Source organism: Nerophis lumbriciformis, linkage group LG03 (genome assembly GCF_033978685.3).
Source record: "Nerophis lumbriciformis linkage group LG03, RoL_Nlum_v2.1, whole genome shotgun sequence".
Lineage (NCBI taxonomy): Eukaryota > Metazoa > Chordata > Actinopteri > Syngnathiformes > Syngnathidae > Nerophis > Nerophis lumbriciformis.
This window is the reverse complement of record NC_084550.2, coordinates 53081626-53092500: the sequence shown is the minus strand read 5'-3', so window position 1 is coordinate 53092500 and position 10875 is coordinate 53081626. Positions and strand designations below refer to the sequence as shown.

Genomic DNA, 10875 nt, shown 5'->3' with positions numbered 1-10875 from the left:
GTCGGCAACCCGCGGCTCTCTGATCACTCTGATGCGGCTCAGCTGCATACTTGCCGACCCCCCCAAGGAAATCTCCCGGGGCAAACATTCTCAGATTTTCACCCGGATAACGATATTGAGGGCGTGCCATGATGGCACTGCCTTTAACGTCCTCTACATCAGTGTTTTTCAACCTTTTTTGAGCCAAGGCACATTTTTTGCATTGAAAAAATGCGGAGGCACACCACCAGCAGAAATCACTAAAAAACGAAACTCACTTGACAGTAAAAAGTCGTTGTCGCAATTGTTGGATATGACTTTAAACCATAACCAAGCATGCATCAATATAGCTCTTGTCTCAAAGTAGGTGTACTGTCACCGCCTGTCACATCACGCCCTGACTTATTTGGACTTTTTTGCTGTTTTCCTGTGTAGTGTTTTAGTTTAGGTAAATGCTGTTTCATCACGGCAATGTTGTTTGGGTGAAAATCAGCAGACATTCGAGAGAATAGTTGCTCTGAAATTCGATAGTCTCCTGGAAAAATTGGGAGGTTTAGCAAGTGTGATTCTATCAAGCGGCATTCATATAAAACTCGTGGGCCGCACTAACATTACATTTTCATATTAAGGTGCGGGCCGCGTGTCTGAGACCCCTGGTTTATACACAGCACAAAAGCAAAAAAAAAAAAACTTTGTAAGCAGTGTTATTTCATTTTAAATTTCAAAAGAGTTTTGTGGCTCCCATTGTTTTCTTTATCTTGTGAAACGGGTCAAAAACTGTTTGTCAGTCTCGTAGTCCTGGATTTCAGGCTCCTGTATTGTCTGCCTGATGGTAGGAGGCTGAAGAGACTGTGCTGGGGGTGTATACTGTCCTTTATGGTGTTGTGTGCTCTCCTGGTGGCCCTGGTAGAGTACTCACTACAGAACATTTACTCTACCAGGGCCACCAGGCGAGCACGCAACACCATAAAGGACAGTATACACCCCCAGCACAGTCTCTTCAGCCTCCTACCATCAGGCAGACGATACAGGAGCCTGAAATCCAGGACTACGAGACTGACAAAAACAGTTTCTACCCACAGGCCATCAGGCTTGTGAATGCTAACTTGTGAATGCTAGCTCCCCCGTTTTACTTTTGTCTTTTTGACATACTTGCCAACCTTGAGACCTCCGATTTCGGGAGGTGGGGGGTAGCGGGGGGCGTGGTCGGGGCGGGGGCGTGGTTAAGAGGGGAGGAATATATTTACAGCTACAATTCACCAAGTCAAGTATTTCATATATATCAGTGTTTCCCACACATTCATTTATTTGTGGCGGCCCGCCACGAAAGAATTACGTCCGCCACAAATGGATTTTTCGGCTTTTGACTCGCTCGACCGCTCATAAAAGCAATGGGACTGTCTGTGAATGTTGCTTGTAGTTACACCTCCGGTGCAGTAGGTGGCGGTAACTCCGCCAATAGCACTTAATTCACCTGGTGGGCCAGAAGAAGAAGAAGAAGAAGAAGAAGAAGAAGAAGAAGAAGAAGAAGAAGAAGAGGGACGGATGGACGGACGGAATCAAAATATTCGCCGGCTACTTTTCATAATGATGGCGCTTCCTACGTTTCTACCTCAAACATCCAAAATCTGCTGAAAGCCTTGATCCAGGATGCCATGGGGAAAAAAAACTTAAATGGTGCCTTTTGGCGATAGTTAGCAGCTTGGTGGCTCATAGCCGGCTAGCTAACGCTTGCTAGCGTGGTAGCATTGCTTCATTTTTACAGGTGTTATAGGTAGATAGTAGTGATGGGTCCGGCAACACCGATGCATCGGCGCATGCGTCGAGCTTATAGAGCGAAACCCTGTGTCGGTGCGCGTACCGCTATTAGAAAGTCACGTGACCGATCATGAGCTGTTTTGGTCACGTGACCGATACGCGAACTGTGTCGCACTGACGCCTCCTCTGTGCCCTGTGAGCGGCTCTTTTCTACAGCCGGAGAAATAATAACTAAGAAGAGAAAGCTTCTAAAATTGAATACGTTGGAAAAACTGTTTTTAAAAAAAAAATAAAAATGTGTAAAAAAAAAAATAATAATAATTTCCAGGTCCACAAGCATCCTCATTCACAACACGTTCTCTTAGATTTCCATGTTATGATACATGTTCACATTATTTATTGACTGTATCTAAAAAAGACAAAAAATATATTTTTATTTAAATGAAGTTATGAAATAATCCTAAATGAAATACAATGACTTGGTTTATATTATTGTATATACTAGGTCAGTGGTTCTCAACCTTTTTTTCAGTATTGTACCCCCTGTGAATTTTTTTTTAATTCAAGTACCCCCTAATCAGAGCAAAGCATTTTTGGTTGAAAAAAAAAGATGACGTAAAATACAGCACTATGTCATCAGTTTCTGATTTATTAAATTGTATAACAGTGCAAAATATTGCTCATTTGTAGTGGTCTTTCTTGAACTATTTGGAAAAAAAGATATAAAAATAGCTAAAAACTTGTTGAAAAATAAACAAGTGATTCAATTATAAATAAAGATTTCTACACCTAGAAGTAATAATCAACTTAAAGTGCCCTCTTTGGGGATTGTATTAGAGCTCCATCTGGATTCATGAACTAAATTCTAAACATTTCTTCACAAAAAAAAAAAATCTTTAACATCAATATTTATGGAACATGTCCACAAAAAATCTAGCTGTCAACACTGAATATTGCAATGACTAATTGTTCAAATCTGTATATAAATATGTACATAAAATGTTGTAATTATATTCCAACTCCGCGTTCTTCTTGGTCATCGCCGCTGCCGCCGCCACCCCCCGCCCACACCACCACAAATAGATGCCTGTCCTGTGGGAAACACTGTATATATATATATATATATATATAATATAGCTAGAATTAACTTAAAGTCAAGTATTTCTTATATATATATATATATATATATATATATATATATATATATATATATAAGAAATACTTGACTTTAAGTTAATTCTAGCTATATTATATATATATATATATATATATAAATAAAATAAATACTTCAATTTCAATGTTCATTTATTTACACATATACACACACATAACACTCATCTACTCATTGTTGAGTTAAGGGTTGAAATGTCCATCCTTGTTCTATTCTCTGTCACTATTTTTCTAACCATGCTGAACACCCTCTCTGATGATGCATTCTGCTTCGTCTCCTTGTTGTGTGCGCAGTTGTGCACTGCACTCTCTAAAAGCCCTAGATGTTATTGTCACATATGCATGTACAGTAGATGGCAGTATTGTCCTGTTTAAGAGTGTCACAAAATTGCACTTTACGGCAGACAAACTGCTTTACGGTAGACGAAAACGTGACTGCTGTTGTTGTGTTGTTGTTGCCGCGCTGGGAGGACGTTAATGAAACTGCCTGACAATAAACCTGGAGGGGGCGTGGCCTCCAGCTCCGCCTGAATTTCGGGAGAAAATTTGTCCCGGGAGGTTTTCGGGAGAGGCGCTGAATTTCGGGAGTCTCCCGGAAAATCCGGGAGGGTTGGCAAGTATGCTTTTTGAACAAAAGACAGCTACCATGACCACCCCCCAACTGTGAACCATCACTGTAGACACTTTTCACCTTTGATCACTAAAGACACCTCCATATTTATACTGTTGACTGTCAATCAGAATGTGCAATAATGTTATGTTACTTACTGTGCCTTGTATATACATTTTTATTTTAGCTATGTACCGTGTGACTTGTTGAAGGGTGAACTAGCAAAGTAAGATTTGCATTGTACGGCAAACTGTCGGTTTAACTGTGCATATGACAATAAACAATCTTGGATCTTGAAAATGGCTCTTTGAGTGGTAAAAGTTGTCGACCCCTGGCCTAGGTGGGAAACGCACGGCCCGACAATTTTTGTAAGATTTTTAAAATGTGTCGCGGGCCATTGAAACCCCAGCTGCGGGCACCAAATGGCCCCGGGGCCTCACTTTGGACACAGTGGTCTACGCAGGTGCATGTTTCGTCTCTCTGTCAATCATTAATCACTGGGTTCACTTCCTGCCGCTTCATACATAATGGTCAATGAAACAAAAAGGTGTACATACGATAATGGATTACAAGCTAATTGGGGCTTTAGTATGTTGTGCACTAAGAAGTGTGCATCAATGAGGAATGTTGTCAACAGAGATTCTATGCTATGCTAACTAGGTAGGGACTTCTACTGCTGCCATATTTAAACCTCCTTTTTCTTAAATCTACATCCCCATTTGGACCCAAAGCGAACAGGAATGTGCTGTGTTGACACCTTGGGGCCTTCTTACCTCGAACAAAGCCCCGTGGCCGTGGACTTCCTTCATGGGTGACTTACCTGAGTCACGCAGGTGTGCTGCTCCGCCGAGCTCACCGACACATGTAGACTCGCCACGGAGACACGCATACAAAATGAAAAGATTGACTCAGGCGGTAAAGTCACCTTAAAGAGTGTTCATTCCAAAAGATGACAAGGTTTTAAGTCGGTTGGGAGGAACTTTCAAGTCCAAACTACAACCGCCTTCGGAGAGGGAACCTCCTTCCTGTAGAGAGCGCGCCTGCCGCCTTCAGGAAGCCGGGAAGCCACCGGGTCCTAGCGCCGCCCTCTGTCAGGTGACAGTACTACAGTTCTGACAAGGACAGTCACAAACATATACAGTCGTGGTCAAAAGTTGACATACACTTGTAAAGAATGTAATGTCATGGCTGTCTTAAGTTTCCAATAATTTCTACAACTTTTTTTTGTGATTGGAGCACATACTTGTTGGTCACAAAAAAAAACATTCATGAAGTTTGGTTCTTTTATGAATTTATTATGGGTCTACTGAAAATGTGAGCAAATCTGTATATGCAAAGTATACATACAGCAATGTTAATATTTGCTTACGTGTCCCTTGGCAAGTTTCACTGCAATAAGGCGCTTTTGGTAGCCACCCACAAGCTTCTGGTTGAATTTCGGACCACTCCTCTTGACAAAATTGGTGCAGTTCAGCTCAATTTTTGTTTCATCTGACCACAGAACTTATCTTTGTCTATGTGATGTCAGATGAAACAAAAATTGAGCTGTTTGGCCACAATACCCAGCAATATGTATGGAGGAGAAAAAGGTGAAGCCTTTAATCCCAGGAACACCATCCCTACCGTCAAGCATGATGGTGGTATTATTATGCTCTGGGCCATACTTGCCAACCATCTGGGATTTTCCGGGAGACTCCCCAAATTCAGTGCCTCTCCCGAAAACCTCCCGGGACAAATTTTCTCCCGAAAATCTCCCGAAATTCAGGCGGACTCAGGTCCTCCACAATATAAAAAAGCGTACCTGCCCAATCACGTTATAACTATAGAATGATGGAGGGCGAGTTCTTGGTTTCTTATGTGGGTTTATTGTTAGGCAGTTTCATTAACATCCTCCCAGCGTGGCAACAACACACAACAACAGCAGTCACTTTTTTGTATACCGTAAAGCAGTTTGTCTGCCGTAAACAGCAATGTTGTGACACTCTTAAACAGGACAATACTGCCATCTAGTGCATTTGATGAAAGCACTTTTGTGCGTGCCACACATCAATGCATCATCAGAGAGGGTGTTCAGCATGGTTTGAAAAATAGTGACAGAGAATAGAACAAGGATGGACAATTCAACCCTTAACTCAACAATGAGTAGATGAGTGTTATGTGTGTGTATATGTATAAATAAATGAACACTGAAATTCAAGTATTTATTTTATATATATATATATATAATAAAAAAAAAAATATATATATATAATAAAATAAATATATATATATATATATAGCTAGAATTCACTGAACGTCAAGTATTTCTTATATATATATATATAAAATACTTGACTTGGTGAATTCTAGCTGTAAATATACTCCTCCCCTTTTAGCCACGCCCCCAACCACGCCCCCGTCCCACCCCGACCACGCCCCCCTCCCGAAATCGGAGGTCTCAAGGTTGGCAAGTATGCTCTGGGCCTGTCGGACTAGAAGGGATCTGTAATTAAAGTTGAAAAAGAGCGTTCGACTTTGTGCGACTGGGTAATATTAATAATGATGTATGATCCTAAAGAGGAAGAATATACAGTCGTGGTCAAAAGTTTACATACACTTGTAAAAATGATTAGGAACTCAAGACAGCCATGACATTATGTTCTTTACAAGTCTTAATTTGTTTGTGATAAAGTGATTGGAGAACATACTTGTTGGTCACAAAAAAAAAACATTCATGAAGTTTGGTTCTTTTATGAATTTATTATGGGTCTACTGAAAATGTGAGCAAACCTGCAGGGTCAAAAGTATACATACAGCAATGTTAATACTTGGTTACATGTCCCTTGGCAAGTTTCACTGCAATAAGGCGCTTTTGGTAGCCATCCACAAGCTTCTGGTTGAATTTTGGACCACTTCTCTTGACCAAATTGGTGCAGTTCCACTCAATTTTTGTTTCTCCTCCAAACAAATTGCTGGGTATTGTGGCCAAACAGCTCAATTTTTGTTTCATCTGACCACATAACTTTCCTCCAGAAGGTCTTATCTTTGTCCATGTGATGTCAGAGGAAACAAAAATTGAGCTGTTTGGCCACAATATCCAGCAATATGTTTGGAGGAGAAAAGGTGAGGCCTTTAATACCAGGAACACCATACCTACCGTCAAGCATGGTGGTGGTAGTATTATGCTCTGGGCCTGTTTTGCTGCCAATGGAACTGGTGCTTTACAGAGAGTAAATGGGACAAAAATCAGCATGTGTCTTACTTTATAAAGAATAGCAATGGATTTGTATATGTTCTCCTTTATATATTCAATCTGTGGTTTCCAACATAATTTATGATCAATTATTATTCCCAAGAACTTAGTTTCATATACTCCACTTGATTTATTTTTAATTTTGCTTCACAATTTGTCCTTGCACCACTAAACACCATAAATTAACACATCATTTAACCTAAACACTCTTAACTGGAGGTATGACTGCATTGGAAGTGGTGTTGCTATATTTTTTATTGTTAAAATGAACATCAGCAAGTTAAATACTGAAACGCCCCTTGATTGGACTAGGACAACATAGTTATTAATTATTATAATTTTAAACAAATTGATGATATTGCAACGACCCGCTAGCGTTTATGTTTATTTTCATGTTAATATTGATGTTCAGAGTTCCCATGTTGGTGAAGGTAGTACCATGACTGGAAGGGGATGGGCGGAAAATGAGTAAGTTGTCAGACGAGAAAGGATCGGTAATTAAAGTTAAAAAAGAGCTTTCGACTTTGTGCGACTAGGCTTTTGGTAGCCATCCACAAGCTTCTGGTTGAATTTTGGACCACTCCTCTTGACAAAATTGGTGCAGTTCAGCTAAATTTTTATTTCATCTGACCACAGAACTTATCTTTGTCCATGTGATGTCAGATGAAACAAAAATTGAGCTGTTTGGCCAAAATACCCAGCAATATGTTTGGAGGAGAAAAGGTGAGGCCTTTAATCCCAGGAACACCAGGCCTACCGTCAAGCATGGTGGTTGTAGTATTATGCTCTGGGCTTGTCGGACGAGAAAGGATCGGTAATTAAAGTCGAAAAAGGGCGTTCGACTTTGTGTGACTGGGTAATATTAATAATGATGTATGATCCTAAAGAGGAAGAATATACAGTCGTGGTCAAAAGTTTACATACACTTGTAAAGAACATAATGTCATGGATGTCTTGCGTTTCCAATAATTTCTACAAGTCTTATTTTAATTAATTTTTGGTTACATGTCCCTTGGCAAGTTTCACTGCAATAAGGCGCTTTTGGTAGTGTCGGAGGCAGATATTCACATATATCCGTATTTAAGTATTACTTCTTTAATTTCATAATCATATTACAAAACAGCTAGTGTTTTTCTTCCAATTGTGGTCTTTTGGTTGTCTGCAAATACTGTGTGCTAACCTTGAGTGTGGAATGTAAGAAAGAGAGATACTCCTTCTTCTTATCTATTCTTATGTCCAGGTGCGGAGGACAATAGGCATGTGTTTAGGCTGGAAAGACAAGACAACGAGGGTGGGAGGGAGAGAGACTTTATAGAAGAGAAGGTTTCCATTTTGGGGGGGAGACCATCTTAGCTGCGCGATTGAATGTTCTATGCTGGACTGGTCTCATGATATTTACAAAGCTTTGCAAATATATTACAAAATACCTATCCTGTCTCTGGTGGTTCTTTTACTCAGCTTTAAGTGTCGTAAAGAGCTTGGGAGCGACGACCATAAACTTGAATTCCCTGGGAGGAACAACTGGTCCAAACGCAACAGTAGCCATCCACAAGCTTCTGGTTGAGTTTTTGACCACTCCTCTTGACAAAAATTGGTGCAGTTCAGCTAAATGTGTTGGTTTTCTGACCTGGACTTGTTTCTTCAGCATTGTCCACACATTTAAGTCAGGACTTTGGGAAGGCCATTCTAAAACCTTAATTATAGCCTGATTTAGCCATTCCTTTACCACTTTTGACGTGTGTTTGGGGTCATTGTCCTGTTGGAACACCCAATTGCGCCCAAGACCCAACCTTCGGGCTGATGATTTTAGGTTGTCCTGAATAATTTGGAGGTAATCCTCCTTTTTTATTGTCCCATTTACTCTCTGTAAAGCACCAGTTCCATTGGCATCAAAACAGGCCCAGAGCATAATACTACCACCACCATGTTTGACGGTAGGAATGGTGTTCCTGGGATTAAAGGCTTCACCTTTTCTCCTCCAAACATATTGCTGGGTATTGTGGCCAAACAGCTCCATTTTTGTTTAATCTGACATCACATGGACAAAGATAAGTTATGTGGTCTGTACATGTAACCAAATTTTAACATTGCTGTATGTATACTTTTGACCCAGCAGATTTGCTCACATTTTCAGTAGACCCATAATAAATTCATAAAAGAACCAAACTTCATGAATGTTTTTTGTGACCAACAAGTATGTGCTCCAATCACTCTATCACAAAAAAAATAAGAGTTGTAGAAATTATTGGAAAAGTGTATGTAAACTTTTGACCACGACTGAATATTATTCCTATTTAGGATCATACATCATCATTAATAGTACCCAGTCGCACAAAGTCGAACGCTCTTTTTAACTTTAATTACCGATCTTTTCTCGTCTGACAACTTACTCATCCATCACCTTCCAGTCATGGTACCTTCACGAACATGGGAACTCTGAACATCAATATTAACATGAAAATAAACATAAACGCTGTTTGTAGAAACAGTCTCCATGCCTAAGTGCTTGATTTTATACACCTGTGGCCGGGCCAAGTGATTAGGACACCTGATTCTGATCATTTGGATGGGTGGCCAAATACTTTTGGCAATATAGTGTAAGTTATTCATGAAAGCTGGAAGGAAATGGTGTAAAAGTCCACTCTCCAAGGTACACGCTGGACATAAATGTTACATTGAAATTAAATTAAATTAAATTAAATCTACTGCAGTTAGTAGCAGTACAGTCAATTGTATTGTTTTTAGTCAATATTTAGTATCCAAACGTTTGTTGTTTTAATTAAAATATGTGCTATTTTGTGGGGCCAAGCACCAATTAAAATGGTTTTATTTAATTTCAATAGGTGAGGTACGGGTTTTTGAGTTAAGAGTCGGTCACAGAATCAATTAAGCTTGTAAGTTGAGGTACTACTGTAGATCTATGATATTGGTGGGCAAGCCAGGACCACTTGTGTTAGTACTGTATAGTCTCACTGCTAATGCACAATAAAATGATCACACATTTCCAGTAGAGATCTGCAAGTGTAGAACAATGAGATCACACATTAAGCCTGTAGGTGCAATTTTGTATGAGATTACTTCCAAAGCGACGTGAGCTTAGTGCTGCGTAAACAAACACATTCCTTCACCTGTCTCTTGTCTCTCCGCAAGTTGGAACTGGCATGGTTTCCTACAACACGCAAGCAGGAAAACGCCCACAAAGTGTCGGAGAAACCGGTTTTTGTACTATCGGAACACCTGCGGGCCTTCAGCTGCCCAACGTCGGTTATGTGCACATTCTAATGCTCAGGAGCACACTTTCAAATATATCAAGTGTTATAGAAGGGGTTGTTGTGACAAATTAAATATGAAACCATTTAAACAAATTCTTATAATATCAATGTATTAATAAAATCAATTATTTATGAATTATTGTATCAAGCCTGCTTATTTTCAAACCAATTTATAAATGTAATTACTTTGTCAAAGTCACTCATCAAAAGATGGCACACAATGACCGAATAAAAGACAGATCATTCTTGAAATAAAAATGTAATAAATAAGTCCTTAAATAAATATGTTTAATATACATATTTGACATAATATTTTGTTATTTATTAGATTTAATTTTTTTTGTTTTTTAAATTTCTATTAATGGTGAACTGGCTTTATTTTTTACTTAATTATGGCAGAAAATGATATAGCATGAGAATGTATCCAAACTTACTTAAAATTGTACATATATATATATATATATATCCATCCATCCATCCATTTTCTACCGCTTATTCCCTTTGGGGTCGCGGGGGGCGCTGGAGCCTATCTCAGCTACAATCGGGCGGAAGGCGGTGTACATATATATATATATATATATATATATATGTATATATACATATATATATATACACACATACATACACACACATGTATATACATTGTATATGTATGTATGTATATGTATGTGTGTATATATATATATATATACATTTATATATATATGTATGTATATATATATATATACACATATATATATACATACAAACACACAAATATATATATATATGTATGTATGTATATGTACAGTATGTGTATATATATATATATATATATATTTATATATATATATATATATATATATATATATATT

General features: G+C 38.8%; 1 protein-coding gene across 3 annotated transcripts in view; it reads right to left on the bottom strand.

Annotated features, from left to right (window-relative positions):
* Positions 1-4598, bottom strand: part of tmem51b (transmembrane protein 51b) — a 30535-nt gene extending 25937 nt beyond the window's left edge. The window contains exon 1 of one of the 3 annotated variants that reach the window (XM_061929467.2): positions 4291-4598. The gene's annotated coding sequence lies outside the window, so the exon portion shown is untranslated. The remainder of the gene's footprint in view (positions 1-4290) is intronic. The other 2 variants (XM_061929452.2, XM_061929459.2) reach the window with 2 other exon arrangements.
* Between the last annotated feature and the right edge of the window lie 6277 nt (positions 4599-10875).